General features: G+C 38.4%; 7 non-coding genes across 7 annotated transcripts; all 7 read left to right on the top strand.

Annotated features, from left to right (window-relative positions):
- The first annotated feature begins 3,886 nt into the window (after positions 1-3,886).
- Positions 3,887-3,959, top strand: trnav-cac (transfer RNA valine (anticodon CAC)). The gene has a single exon. It is a non-coding gene; the product is annotated as a tRNA-Val (tRNA).
- A 6,490-nt stretch (positions 3,960-10,449) lies between these two features.
- trnaa-ugc (transfer RNA alanine (anticodon UGC)) lies at positions 10,450-10,521 on the top strand. The gene has a single exon. It is a non-coding gene; the product is annotated as a tRNA-Ala (tRNA).
- A 471-nt stretch (positions 10,522-10,992) lies between these two features.
- On the top strand, positions 10,993-11,064 carry trnat-ugu (transfer RNA threonine (anticodon UGU)). Its single transcript has one exon. It is a non-coding gene; the product is annotated as a tRNA-Thr (tRNA).
- Positions 11,065-12,202: 1,138 nt separating this feature from the next.
- On the top strand, positions 12,203-12,274 carry trnaa-ugc (transfer RNA alanine (anticodon UGC)). Its single transcript has one exon. It is a non-coding gene; the product is annotated as a tRNA-Ala (tRNA).
- A 467-nt stretch (positions 12,275-12,741) lies between these two features.
- On the top strand, positions 12,742-12,813 carry trnat-ugu (transfer RNA threonine (anticodon UGU)). Its single transcript has one exon. It is a non-coding gene; the product is annotated as a tRNA-Thr (tRNA).
- Positions 12,814-13,952: 1,139 nt separating this feature from the next.
- Positions 13,953-14,024, top strand: trnaa-cgc (transfer RNA alanine (anticodon CGC)). Its single transcript has one exon. It is a non-coding gene; the product is annotated as a tRNA-Ala (tRNA).
- A 467-nt stretch (positions 14,025-14,491) lies between these two features.
- Positions 14,492-14,563, top strand: trnat-ugu (transfer RNA threonine (anticodon UGU)). Its single transcript has one exon. It is a non-coding gene; the product is annotated as a tRNA-Thr (tRNA).
- Positions 14,564-15,053: the final 490 nt, after the last annotated feature.

The raw sequence follows: 15,053 nt of genomic DNA, 5'->3' as shown, positions 1-15,053 counted from the left end.
AGCTCATCATTTATGTCCAAAAAGCTCCGTGTTGTTAGCACATGATCTAAGCCAGCCGGACTTCTCGTCATGAACGAGGGGAAAAAATATATTTACGTTCATTCAAACATGTCAAACGTTGTATAGCATAAATCATTAGTGCCTTTTTTAACCAGAACATGAATAATATTCAAGGTGGACGAATGCATTCTCTTTTATAACGTATTGGAACGAGGGTACCCAACATGAACTCGCGCGCCAAAGTCTAATCGGCCATCACCGTTCCAAGGCTCTTGTTCGGTCAGATCTCACAGTAAAAGACTCAAAACACTTTGTAAAGGCTGGTGACATCTAGTGGAAGCAATAGGAAGTGCCAAAACATTAATCAACCCCTGTGTGTTTCAATGGCATAGGCTTAAAGGTAATTCAACACATCAGGTATCCACTTCCTGTCAGAAAATGTCTCAGGGTTTTGCCTGCCAAATGAGTTCTGTTATACTCACAGACACCATTCAAACAGTTTTAGAAACTTTAGGGTGTTTTCTATCCATATATAATAAGTATATGCATATTCTAGTTACTGGGTAGGATTAGTAACCAGATTAAATCGGGTACGTTTTTTTTATCCAGCCGTGAAAATACTGCCCCCTAGCCCCAACAGGTTAACAGAGAATAGTTATTTTCATAAATGCCTAATTTTGGAAATTTGAACACGTGCCATGAATATCTGTAAAATTCGATTTACTCCTTGCAGATAATTGTTGAAGCAGTTTCTGTAGTGTAGTGGTTATCACGTTCGCTTAACATGCGAAAGGTCCTCGTTTCGAAACCGGGTGGAAACAGTGCTCTTTGACACGTGCAGTAGGTACAGTACTTTTAAAAGAGAATAGTTATTTTCATAAATGCCTAATTTTGGAAATTTGAACACGTGCCATGAATATCAGTAAAATTCGTTTTACTCCTTGCAGTTAAGTGTTACAGCAGTTTCTGTAGTGTAGTGGTTATCAAGTTCGCTTCACACGCGAAAGGTCCCTGGTTCGAAACCAGGCGGAAACAACGCTCATTGACACATTCAAGAAGTACCATAGTGTTAACAAAGAATTTCATTAATCCCTTGTTTTGGAAATTTGAATACGTGACATGAATATTTTTAAAATTCGGTTTACTCCTTGCAGCTAATTGTAGCAGTAGTTTCTGATGTGTAGTGGTTATCACGTTCGCTTCACACGCGAAAGGTCCCTGGTTCGAAACCGGGCGGAAACAACGCTCATTGACACATTCTGAAGTACCATAGTGGTAACAGAAAATTTCATGAATGCCTTATTTTGGAAATTCGAATTCGTGCCATGAATATCTGTAAAATTCGGTTTACTTCTTGCAAGAAAATCAAGCAGCAGTTTCTGTAGTGTAGTGGTTATCACGTTCGCTTTACACGTGAAAGGTCCTCAGTTTGAAACCGGGAGGAAACAGTGCTCTTTGACATGTGCAGTAGGTACTGTACTAATAACAGAGAATAGTTATTTTCATAAATGTCTAATTTTGGAAATTTGAACACGTGCCATGAATATCTGTAAAATTCGATTTATTCCTTGCAGATAATTGTTGAAGCAGTTTCTGTAGTGTAGTGGTTATCACGTACGCTTAACACGCGAAAGGTCCTTGGTTCGAAACCGGGCGGAAACAGTGCTCTTTGACACGTACAGTACTTTTAAAAGAGAATAGTTATTTTCATAAATGCCTAATTTTGGAAATTTGAACACGTGCCATGAATATCAGTAAAATTCGTTTTACTCCTTGCAGATAAGTGTTACAGCAGTTTCTGTAGTGTAGTGGTTATCACGTTCGCTTTACACGTGAAAGGTCCTCAGTTTGAAACCGGGAGGAAACAGTGCGCTTTGACATGTGCGGTGGGTACTGTACTATTAACAGAGAATAGATATTTTCATAAATGCCTAATTTTGGAAATTTGAACACGTGCCATGAATATCTGTAAAATTCGATTTACTCCTTGCAGATAATTTTTGAAGCAGTGTCTGTAGTGTAGTGGTTATCACGTTCGCTTAACACGCGAAAGGTCCTCGGTTCGAAACCGGGCGGAAACAGTGCTCTTTGACACGTGCAGTAGGTACAGTACTTTTAAAAGAGAATAGTTATTTTCATAAATGCCTATTTTTGGAAATTTGAACACGTGCCATGAATATCAGTAAAATTCGTTTTACTCCTTGCAGGTAAGTGTTACAGCAGTTTCTGTAGTGTAGTGGTTATCAAGTTCGCTTCACACGCGAAAGGTCCCTGGTTCGAAACCAGGCGGAAACAACGCTCATTGACACATTCTGAAGTACCATAGTGGTAACAGAAAATGTAATTAATTCTTTATTTTGGAAATTCGAATACGTGCCATGAATATCGGTAAAATTCGGTTTACTCCTTGCAGAAAAATCAAGCAGCAGTTTCTGTAGTGTAGTGGTTATCACGTTCGCTTTACACGTGAAAGGTCCTCAGTTTGAAACCGGGAGGAAACAGTGCTTTTTGACATGTGCAATAGGTACTGTACTATTAACAGAGAATAGTTATTTTCATAAATGCCTTATTTTGGAAATTCGAACACGTGCCATGAATATCTGTAAAATTCGATTTACTCCTTGCAGATAATTGTTGAAGCAGTTTCTGTAGTGTAGTGGTTATCACGTACGCTTAACACGCGAAAGGTCCTTGGTTCGAAACCGGGCGGAAACAGTGCTCTTTGACACGTACAGTACTTTTAAAAGAGAATAGTTATTTTCATAAATGCCTAATTTTGGAAATTTGAACACGTGACATGAATATCAGTAAAATTCGTTTTACTCCTTGCAGTTAAGTGTTACAGCAGTTTCTTTAGTGTAGTGGTTATCAAGTTCGCTTCACACGCGAAAGGTCCCTGGTTCGAAACCAGGCGGAAACAACGCTCATTGACACATTCAAGAAGTACCATAGTGTTAACAAAGAATTTCATTAATCCCTTGTTTTGGAAATTTGAATACGTGACATGAATATTTTTAAAATTTGGTTTACTCCTTGCAGCTAATTGTAGCAGTAGTTTCTGATGTGTAGTGGTTATCACGTTCGCTTCACACGCGAAAGGTCCCTGGTTCGAAACCGGGCGGAAACAACGCACATTGACACATTCTGAAGTACCATAGTGGTAACAGAAAATTTCATGAATGCCTTATTTTGGAAATTCGAATACGTGCCATGAATATCTGTAAAATCCGGTTTACTTCTTGCAGGAAAATCAAGCAGCAGTTTCTGTAGTGTAGTGGTTATCACGTTCGCTTTACACGTGAAAGGTCCTCAGTTTGAAACCGGGAGGAAACAGTGCTCTTTGACATGTGTGGTAGGTACTGTACTATTAACAGAGAATAGTTATTTTCATAAATGCCTAATTTTGGAAATTTGAACACGTGCCATGAATATCTGTAAAATTCGATTTACTCCTTGCAGATAATTGTTGAAGCAGTTTCTGTAGTGTAGTGGTTATCACGTACGCTTAACACGCGAAAGGTCCTTCGTTCGAAACCGGGCGGAAACAGTGCTCTTTGACACGTACAGTACTTTTAAAAGAGAATAGTTATTTTCATAAATGCCTAATTTTGGAAATTTGAACACGTGCCATGAATATCAGTAAAATTCGTTTTACTCCTTGCAGATAAGTGTTACAGCAGTTTCTGTAGTGTAGTGGTTATCAAGTTCGCTTCACACGCGAAAGGTCCCTGGTTCGAAGCCAGGCGGAAACAATGCTCATTGACACATTCAAGAAGTACCATAGTGTTAACAAAGAATTTCATTAATCCTTTATTTTGGAAATTCGAATACGTGATATGAATATTTTTAAAATTCGGTTTACTCCTTGCAGCTAATTGTAGCAGTAGTTTCTGTGGTGTAGCGGTTATCACATTCGCTTCACACGCGAAAGGTCCCTGGTTCGAAACCGGGCGGAAACAACGCTCATTGACACATTCTGAAGTACCATAGTGGTAACAGAAAATTTCATGAATTCTTTATTTTGGAAATTCGAATACGTGCCATGAATATCTGTATAATTCGGTTTACTTCTTGCAGGAAAATCAAGCAGTATTTTCTGTGGTGTAGTGGTTATCACGTTCGCTTCACACGCCCCTTTTTGGAGTTTCAGGAAGTGGAAGAGAAGCAGGTGTCTGAGTGCTTGAGAGAGAATATCTTTTTTTTTGGAGGTCTAGTTGACTTATAAGTTTGAAAGTTTGTGAGTGACTGTAGTGAAGTTTCTGTGAAACGTTTTTGCTATTGTCCCCCATCAGCGTGAGCTGTTTGGGGGATATTGCTTAAAATAACCGGACGGACAACATGGCTTCGACATCAAGAATACAAACGACGACGAGAAAGGACAACAGTGAAATCAGAATGTTAAACGAAGAACTGAAAAAAAGAACATATGAGAAGGAACTGACGGTGAACGTGGAAATAAGTGGAGAAGGGAAAATAACAACGATGGAATTGCTGAGAGGAATAAAGGAAGTTTGCGGAACAATACTGGGATGTCGAATGAAAGACGGGAATAAGTATGAAGTAACAATGTCTCATGTAAATGGAAAAGAAAGACTAATAGACGGGCTAAAGATAAAGAACTGTCAAATCATGGCTAAAGAACTAGGGAACGATGAGCTGGTGGTGTCCTTTTTGAACTTGCCCGCATACATTACGGATGAGGAGATAGAAGAGAAACTAAAAGGCTGGAAGGTGAAGGCGACCACGCCAATCAAGAGGAGGATGTGGCCAGGAACGGACATTGTAGATGGGACAAGATTTTGCAAGGTAAAGTTTACAGACAATGTGCAATCCTTGCCATATTCTACAAAATTTAACACTGTCGAGGGATTTGAATATTTTCGTGTAATCCACGACAATCAAGTGAAGGTATGTAGATTATGTATTCAGCCGGGGCACATACTTAAGGAATGTCCGGAATTCACATGCCACAAATGTAGTGAACAAGGGCATTATGCCAGAGAATGTCGGAACATAGGAAATGTGTGCAAAATGTGTGACAGACCTAAAGTTAGATGTAGCTGTAATAAGGGAGAAAATCACTTACTTTTGCAAACAATGGACCTCACGTCTGAGGAAGAGGGGAGTGTGCCTATGGAGAGGGAGGATGAGAGTGACATGGAGAGTGTGACTCCAGAGACAGTGGCAGATAAGCTTGAAGAGCCTGTAATGTCTCCTGGCAAAGCACGAGACGCCGTTTTAGTCTCTGCTGCTGACAAGGTGGAACAGCAGCACATGATGGGTGAAAGACATACACAGGTAGAGATGGTGCAAGGTGCTTCTCAGGTGCCTGAGCCAGCTTTAAGCCTGTGTAAAAATTACACCAAAGAGTGGGCTGGGTCCACTGAAGTCACGGGCACTGTTAAAGCGCACTTTTCAAAAGGCTTCCCCGCCGCTCCCCCCAAAAATCCAAATAAAGAGACGGATGATGAAATAGATAGTGAGGATCTTCAGTTGTTTGTAAAAAATAAGAGGTCATTGTCGAAAACCAGGGAGATGATGGGTTTTGGAAAAAAGAAAAAGTAGGATTTTTAAGGACTTGTTTGGCTCTGATTATACTTCTGCACACATTCATAATGATTACAGTCGCATCCCTAAATGGTAACAGTTTGAGAAACATGAGCAAATTTGAGCAGGTATTAGTGTCTGTTAAGGCAGACATGTTGTGTTTTCAAGAGACCAATTGGACAGACTCCAAAATGCAGGAGATTAAGAGTAAATGGTCAGATTTAATTTTTTGTAGTCATGGAGGGGATAAAACATGTGGTGTGGCTATTTTGATAAAAAATGATGTGGTGCAAAATGTAAAAGAAATATATGCTGACAATGATGGCAGACTTATTGTAATTGAATTTGAAGTTCAAAATGTAGTTTTTCGTTTAATTAATGTTTATGCTTCAAACATTGAATCTGAAAGGAGAGAAATGTTTCACAAATTAAAAACACTGTGCTCAGAAAACTGTATACTGATAGGAGATTTTAATGTGAGGTGTAGTAGAATGGATGCCTCTAGTTGTGCTAAATTCAGATATGACTCTTCTAGAAATGCATTATGGAAACTTATGAATGAGGAGAATCTAGTAGATATATGGAGGGCTGAAAATCCAAACAGAAGAGTATTCTCTAGAAGGCAGGTGGTTCTAAAGGAATTAAAACAAAGCAGAATTGATTTATGTCTAGCAAAACAAGAATTGGTGCAGAATGTTAAGAAGGTGTCATATACCTTTACAGCATATAGTGATCATGCAGTAATGTCATTTCAAATGGGTTTTGGTGTGGAGAGGAGAGGGGGAGGTGTCTGGTGTTTAAATGCCAGTCTGTTAAAGGAGGAAGGATATAGAAATGAAATTGTTGAATGTATTAATGATGAAATGTCTAATGTACTGTTAAAAGAGAATGTGTGTTTATGGTGGGAGGAAGTGAAAGTAAAAGTAAAAAATAGGAGTATTAGGTACGCAAAAAATCATAACCGTTTAGATAAGCAGAAAGAAATAATGCTTAGGAATAGGATGTTGCATGAACTTGAAAAGGCTGATACGGATCCAGACTATGATGTTGTGAATTATTTGAAAATCCATGCAGAGCTGGGTCGTTATGAAAAAAATAAATGTTTGGGTGCTATTGTTAGGAGCAGGGCACAGTACGCTTTGGAGGGAGAGAAATGTACATCCTTTTTTTTGGGTCTGGAAAAAAGAAAACAAACTAAGAGTTACATTGTAGAGTTGGAAGATGAAAGAGGTGTAAAGGTAAACGATTTTGTTGGGATCTTAGAGACAGTTGAAACCTTTTACAGAAATCTTTACAAAAAGAATGATGTAGATAAAGTGTGTGTTGTAAAAGTGTTGGATACAATTAGTGCCAAAGTATCGCAGGCAGATAGAATGATGTGTGATGAAGAGATTTCGATTATGGAAATCAAGGAAGCAATTGTTAGCACGCAAGGTAATAAAAGTCCGGGTTTGGATGGTTTAACAAATGAGTTCTATAAAGTCTTTGTAGATATTTTGGCACCCATTTTAGTGAGGGTGTTTCATTATATGGAAGAGAATAAGGAAATCCCTGAGTCTATGTCAACTGGAATGTTAACGATCTTATTCAAAAATAGGGGCAGTAGATTAAAGTTAGAAAATTATAGGCCTATTAGCCTTCTAAATTCGGATTATAAGATACTGACTAAAGTGTTAGCGAATAGGATGAAAAAGGTGATTGGGAGTATTATTGAATCAACACAAGCCTACGGCATACCTGGAAGAGATATTGCAGATGTAATTTGTACAATTAGGGATGTTGTTAATCAAATGAAAAATGAAGGTGGTATAGTTTTAAGTTTGGACTTTAACAAAGCTTTCGATAGAGTGGAGCACAGCTTTTTATTACAGACTTTGGAGAGGTTTGGGTTTGGGCCAAAGTTTGTATCTTGGATCAACCTGTTGTATAGTGGGGCTAAAAGTTGTGTTAAATGTAACGGAGTGTTAACAGATACTTTCCCTGTGGAGAGGTCAGTAAGGCAGGGCTGTCCTTTGTCAGCTCTGCTGTACAGTGTTTCTACAGAACCGTTAGCTACATTGATAAATAGTAATAAAGAAGTAAGGGGTGTTGGAATCCCAGGTGGTGGTGTCAGTGTTGTACATCAGTACGCTGATGACACTACTTGTACTGTGAAGGATATAGAAAGTATTGGAAGCATTATGGGGATCATAGATATATATGGCAAGGCATCGGGTGCTAAAGTTAATATAGAGAAGACTGAAATAATGTTTGTTGGGGATATCAATGTAAACGGGTGTGAGATTCCATTCAAGAGCGCAAAGGATTTTATTAAAGTGCTGGGAGTAAACATTGGTGTAAAGGAGAAAGAGGCAAAAGATATAACTTGGACTGGGATCCTTAATAAAGTCAAGCTAACGTTGAATTTCTGGAAAAATAGAAAACTAAAGTTACAAGGGAAAGTAATTGTTGCAAATGCTTTGGTATTATCCAAATTTGTGTATGTTTTGGGAGTCCTGGACATGCCGGAGTGGGTCCTAAATGAATTGAATAATGTGGTGTCAAATTTTATATGGGATGGTAAAGGAGTGAGAATATCTCAGAAAACATTGATTGCTGACTATGTGGATGGAGGTTTAAAACTTGTAGATTTAGATGTCAAAAGAAAAGCTATTAGGATAAAAACAGTAAAGAAATATTTGTATGACAGTGAAGATTATGGCTGGAAACACTTCTTTAGAGTCTACTTAGAGGAGAGTGGTGGTTGTGAGGATAATGGTTTATTGATGGGGCTTAAAAGGGCAATGTTTGAAAAGGTACCAGATTTTTATAAAGAGGTGCTAAATGCATGGGCAGAGTTGTTGCCTAATGTATATTATGAATGTGGACATATTGACCTGATTATGAATCAACCTATATTTCTGAATGAGAAAATCAAGAACAAAGAAAAAGTTTTGTATAATAAAGTATTTATGAGTGCAGGTCTACGGCAAATAAAAGATTATACATATGAGGTAATTCCAGGGTTTTTACCTGGGGAAGCTATTTTTGACATAATCAATGAATGGGATGAAGAGGTGGGAAGGGGAACAGTGAATAATATGTATGACAAGATAAAGAATAGTATACCAAGAGCATGGGTTGATTTAATAAATAGTGAAGTTGAAAGAGAAGATTTATTTGTATTTCCTAATTTGTTCATTGGTAGCAGTAAGAAGAAAGTACATTTATCTAGTATACCAGTGAAAAGATTGTATAGAATAATGGTAGGAAAAGTGTGTAGAAGGCCGGCTGCTGAGAAATTTTGGAAAGTAGTTTTTCCGGAATTGGATGAAAAAAAGATATGGGGAAATTTAAATGTAAAATATAATAGTAAGGAGTGTGAAAATAATGATTTCAAACTAAGACATAATAGAATATTTACAAAGGTGGTGCTAAAGAAAATTAATTGTGAGATAGAAAGGGAATGCGACGTATGTGGACGTTTCCCGGAAACTCTTATGCATTTGTTTATAGAATGTGAGGATTTAAAATATTTTTTTTGTAAAGTTAAGGAAATGTTATGTAGAAACTGGGGGGGAGATTTCGTGAAAAAGTATGCGTGGGAGGAACTTTTGTTATTTGGAGTGTCTGGTAAATGTGAGGGTGCTAATGTGTGTTTGTTGAATATGGTTTTGAGTTTTGTGAGGTATGCTATTTTTTGTAGGAGGAATTATGTTTCTTTTGACAGAAAGAGGGTTCAGGTGTGGAGTATCTTTATAGCACTGTTCAGTAAACACATAGATATGTTGTTTAATTATGGGATGGAACATTTTGATGAGTCTTTTGTTGAAGGGAGTGGGTTAATTTCACGAGAGGAGAGTGGAGGTATCACTTATAATTTTTGAAAGCACTGTTTTGATATTTTCTTTGTTGATAATTTGATAGGGGGTGAATTGTTCACCTGCCTCTGTTAGTCTAGTGTCTTCTGTATTGTTCTCTGTGGATTGTACTGTAAACAGTAGATTGTACTGTAAATATTGTAAACAAACATTTTTGATAATAAAAAAAAAAAAAAAAAAAAAAAAAATCACGTTCGCTTAACACGCGAAAGGTCATCGGTTCGAAACCGGGCGGAAACAGAGCTCTTTGACACGTGCAGTAGGTACTGTACTTTCAACAAAGAATTGTTATTTTCATGAATTCTGTATTTTGGAAATTCGAATACGTGCCATGAATATCTGTAAAATTCGGTTTACTCTTTGCAGCTAATTGAAGCAGCAGTTTCTGTAGTGTAGTGGTTATCACATTCGCTTTACACACGAAAGGTCTTCGGTTTGAAACCGGGAGGAAACAGTGCTCTTTGACACATGCAGTAGGTACTGTACTTTAAACAGAGAATAGTTATTTTCATAAATGCATTATTTTGGAAATTCGAATACGTGCCATGAATATCTTATATTTATATTTCCCTCACTAACTTTAAACATCAGCTATCTGAGCAGCTAACCGATCGCTGCAGCTGTACATAGGCCATCTGTAAATAGCCCACCCAATCTACCTACCTCATCCCCATATTGTTTTTATTTACTTTCTGCTCTTTTGCACACCAGTATTTGTACTTGCACATCATCATCTGCTCATCTGTCACTCCAGTGTTAATTTGCTAAATTGTAATTACCTCACTACCATGGCCTATTTATTACCTTACCTCCTCATGCCATTTGCACACACTGAATATAGACTTTCTTTTTTTCTATTGTGTTATTGACTGTACGCTTGTTTATTCCATTTGTAACTCTATGTTGTTGTTTGTGTCGCACTGCTTTGCTTTATCTTGGCCAGGTTGCAGTTCTCAATGAGAACTTGTTCTCCACCAGCTTACCTGGTTAAATAAAGGTGAAATAAAATAAAATAAGAAACATTTTTTCTCTCTCCCAGAACGGGGATGTAGCTCAGTGGTAGAGCGCATGCTTTGCATGTATGAGGTCCTGGGTTCAATCCCCAGCATCTCCATTTAAAATTACTGCATTGACCCAACCAACTCCTACTTTACAGAATGTTGTAATTCTAAGCAGGAAACAGAGACGTGCTAAATAATTTGGTTTTGTAATCTGAAGAACATTCCTTCAATCCCTGTTCGTACAATTATAGAACAGAAGTGGCATGATTGCCATCTTTTATGGCGTCATTTTCAAAAACTGAAGTTCATGGGTTCGATCCCAGTCTGTACCTGGTTTAAGAATTGCTGCTATCATTTCCTTGTAGTTTCAATGGAGTGGTGTATATAAAAAGTACATTGTATTGATATTGCATTTTATCTGCAAATGAAATGGGATGGAAGCTCAGAGGGGGAGTGCATGCAAAATATGTATGAGGTCCTCGGTTCAATCCCAAGATTCTCCACTGAGTTTATTTGTGTGCCAAATTCACATTTACACAACTACTACTTTCCTGAATGTTGATATATAATTCAGAATGTAGAGTGGCATGGTGGCCAAGTGGTAAGGCGTTGGTCTTGTAAACCGAAGATCATGGGTTCAAATCCCTTCTGTGCCTTTATGAAAGACATCTGATATCATGGACCTGTGCATTAATTGGAGGACTTTGCAGAAAATCAAGTTGTATCAATATTGCAACACAGCTATTATAGTAAGTGGATGAATCTCTATGGTAGAGCCAGTACTTTACATGAATGCGGTCCAACGTTAATCCCCAACTTCTCTGTTGAGTGTAATTAGTTGTTAAATTAGCTTTTGCACAACTCCCACTTTCCAGAATGTTGACATTCTAAGAAGGAAATAGATATGCTAAATCATCTGTTTCTGTAAACTGAAGCACATGGGTTCATCCTTGTTTGACGTTTATGGAAGATAGCTGATATTATGGAAATGTACTTTCATTAGAACAGTGTAAAGAAAAGGTAAATTGTATTGATATGACCACTGCGACCTGTATGCTCTAGTCGGCTGGCCCTCGCTACCTATTCGTCACCAGACCCACTGGCTCCAGGTCATCTATAAGTCTATGCTAGGTAAAGCTCCGCCTTATCTCAACTCACTGGTCACGATAAAAACACCCACCCGTAGCACTCGCTCCAGCAGATATATCTCACTGGTCATCCCCAAAGCCAACACCTCCTTTGGCTGCCTTTCCTTCCAGTTCTCTGCTGCCAATGACTGGAACGAATTGCAAAAATCGCTGAACCTGGACACTTATATTTCCCTCACTAACTTTAAACATCAGCTATCTGAGCAGCTAACCGATCGCTGCAGCTGTACATAGGCCATCTGTAAATAGCCCACCCAATCTACCTACCTCATCCCCATATTGTTTTTATTTACTTTCTGCTCTTTTGCACACCAGTATTTGTACTTGCACATCATCATCTGCTCATCTGTCACTCCAGTGTTAATTTGCTAAATTGTAATTACCTCACTACCATGGCCTATTTATTACCTTACCTCCTCATGCCATTTGCACACACTGAATATAGACTTTCTTTTTTTCTATTGTGTTATTGACTGTACGCTTGTTTATTCCATTTGTAACTCTATGTTGTTGTTTGTGTCGCACTGCTTTGCTTTATCTTGGCCAGGTTGCAGTTCTCAATGAGAACTTGTTCTCCACCAGCTTACCTGGTTAAATAAAGGTGAAATAAAATAAAATAAGAAACATTTTTTATCTTTCCCAGAACGGGGATGTAGCTCAGTGGTAGAGCGCATGCTTTGCATGTATGAGGTCCTGGGTTCAATCCCCAGCTTCTCCATTTAAAATTATTGCATTGACCCAACTCCTACTTTACAGAATGTTGTAATTCTAAGCAGGAAACAGAGATGTGCTAAATAATTTGGTTTTGTAATCTGAAGAACATTCCTTCAATCCCTGTTCGTACAATTATAGAACAGAAGTGGCATGATTGCCATCTTTTATGGCGTCATTTTCAAAAACTGAAGTTTATGGGTTCGATCCCAGTCTGTACCTGGTTTAAGAATTGCTGCTATCATTTCCTTGTAGTTTCAATGGAGTGGTGTATATAAAAAGTACATTGTATTGATATTGCATTTTATCTGCAAATGAAATGGGATGGAAGCTCAGAGGGGGAGTGCATGCAAAATATGTATGAGGTCCTCGGTTCAATCCCAAGATTCTCCACTGAGTTTATTTGTGTGCCAAATTCACATTTACACAACTACTACTTTCCTGAATGTTGATATATAATACAGAGCGTAGAGTGGCATGGTGGCCAAGTGGTAAGGCGTTGGTCTTGTAAACTGAAGATCATGGGTTCAAATCCCTTCTGTGCCTTTATGAAAGACATCTGATATCATAGACCTGTGCTTTAATTGGAGGACTTTGCAGAAAATCAAGTTGTATCAATATTGCAACACAGCTATTATAGTAAGGGGATGAATCTCTATGGTAGAGCCAGTACTTTACATGAATGCGGTCCAACGTTAATCCCCAACTTCTCTGTTGAGTGTAATTAGTTGTTAAATTAGCTTTTGCACAACTCCCACTTTCCAGAATGTTGACATTCTAAGAAGGAAATAGATATGCTAAATCATCTGTTTCTGTAAACTGAAGCACATGGGTTCAATCCTTGTTTGACGTTTATGGAAGATAGCTGATATTATGGAAATGTACTTTCATTAGAACAGTGTAAAGAAAAGGTAAATTGTATTGATATGACCACTGCGACCTGTATGCTCTAGTCGGCTGGCCCTCGCTACCTATTCGTCACCAGACCCACTGGCTCCAGGTCATCTATAAGTCTATGCTAGGTAAAGCTCCGCCTTATCTCAACTCACTGGTCACGATAAAAACACCCACCCGTAGCACTCGCTCCAGCAGATATATCTCACTGGTCATCCCCAAAGCCAACACCTCCTTTGGCTGCCTTTCCTTCCAGTTCTCTGCTGCCAATGACTGGAACGAATTGCAAAAATCGCTGAACCTGGACACTTATATTTCCCTCACTAACTTTAAACATCAGCTATCTGAGCAGCTAACCGATCGCTGCAGCTGTACATAGGCCATCTGTAAATAGCCCACCCAATCTACCTACCTCATCCCCATATTGTTTTTATTTACTTTCTGCTCTTTTGCACACCAGTATTTGTACTTGCACATCATCATCTGCTCATCTGTCACTCCAGTGTTAATTTGCTAAATTGTAATTACCTCACTACCATGGCCTATTTATTACCTTACCTCCTCATGCCATTTGCACACACTGAATATAGACTTTCTTTTTTTCTATTGTGTTATTGACTGTACGCTTGTTTATTCCATTTGTAACTCTATGTTGTTGTTTGTGTCGCACTGCTTTGCTTTATCTTGGCCAGGTTGCAGTTCTCAATGAGAACTTGTTCTCCACTAGCTTACCTGGTTAAATAAAGGTGAAATAAAATAAAATAAGAAACATTTTTAATCTTTCCCAGAACGGGGATGTAGCTCAGTGGTAGAGCGCATGCTTCGCATGTATGAGGTCCTGGGTTCAATCCCCAGCATCTCCATTTAAAATTATTGCATTGACCCAACTCCTACTTTACAGAATGTTGTAATTCTAAGCAGGAAACAGAGACGTGCTAAATAATTTGGTTTTGTAATCTGAAGAACATTCCTTCAATCCCTGTTCGTACAATTATAGAACAGAAGTGGCATGATTGCCATCTTTTATGGCGTCATTTTCAAAAACTGAAGTTTATGGGTTCGATCCCAGTCTGTACCTGGTTTAAGAATTGCTGCTATCATTTCCTTGTAGTTTCAATGGAGTGGTGTATATAAAAAGTACATTGTATTGATATTGCATTTTATCTGCAAATGAAATGGGATGGAAGCTCAGAGGGGGAGTGCATGCAAAATATGGATGAGGTCCTCGGTTCAATCCCAAGATTCTCCACTGAGTTTATTTGTGTGCCAAATTCACATTTACACAACTACTACTTTCCTGAATGTTGATATATAATTCAGAACGTAGAGTGGCATGGTGGCCAAGTGGTAAGGTGTTGGTCTTGTAAACCGAAGATCATGGGTTCAAATCCCTTCTGTGCCTTTATGAAAGACATCTGATATCATGGACCTGTGCTTTAATTGGAGGACTTTGCAGAAAATCAAGTTGTATCAATATTGCAACACAGCTATTATAGTAAGGGGATGAATCTCTATGGTAGAGCCAGTACTTTACATGAATGCGGTCCAACGTTAATCCCCAACTTCTCTGTTGAGTGTAATTAGTTGTTAAATTAGCTTTTGCACAACTCCCACTTTCCAGAATGTTGACATTCTAAGAAGGAAATAGATATGCTAAATCATCTGTTTCTGTAAACTGAAGCACATGGGTTCAATCCTTGTTTGACGTTTATGGAAGATAGCTGATATTATGGAAATGTACTTTCATTAGAACAGTGTAAAGAAAAGGTAAATTGTATTGATATGACCACTGCGACCTGTATGCTCTAGTCGGCTGGCCCTCGCTACCTATTCGTCACCAGACCCACTGGCTCCAGGTCATCTATAAGTCTATGCTAGGTAAAGCTCCGCCT

This window comes from Salmo salar, chromosome 29 (assembly GCF_965601325.2).
Source record: "Salmo salar chromosome 29, fSalSal1, whole genome shotgun sequence".
NCBI classification, from domain to species: domain Eukaryota; kingdom Metazoa; phylum Chordata; class Actinopteri; order Salmoniformes; family Salmonidae; genus Salmo; species Salmo salar.
This window is presented reverse-complemented; position numbering and strand designations above follow the sequence as displayed.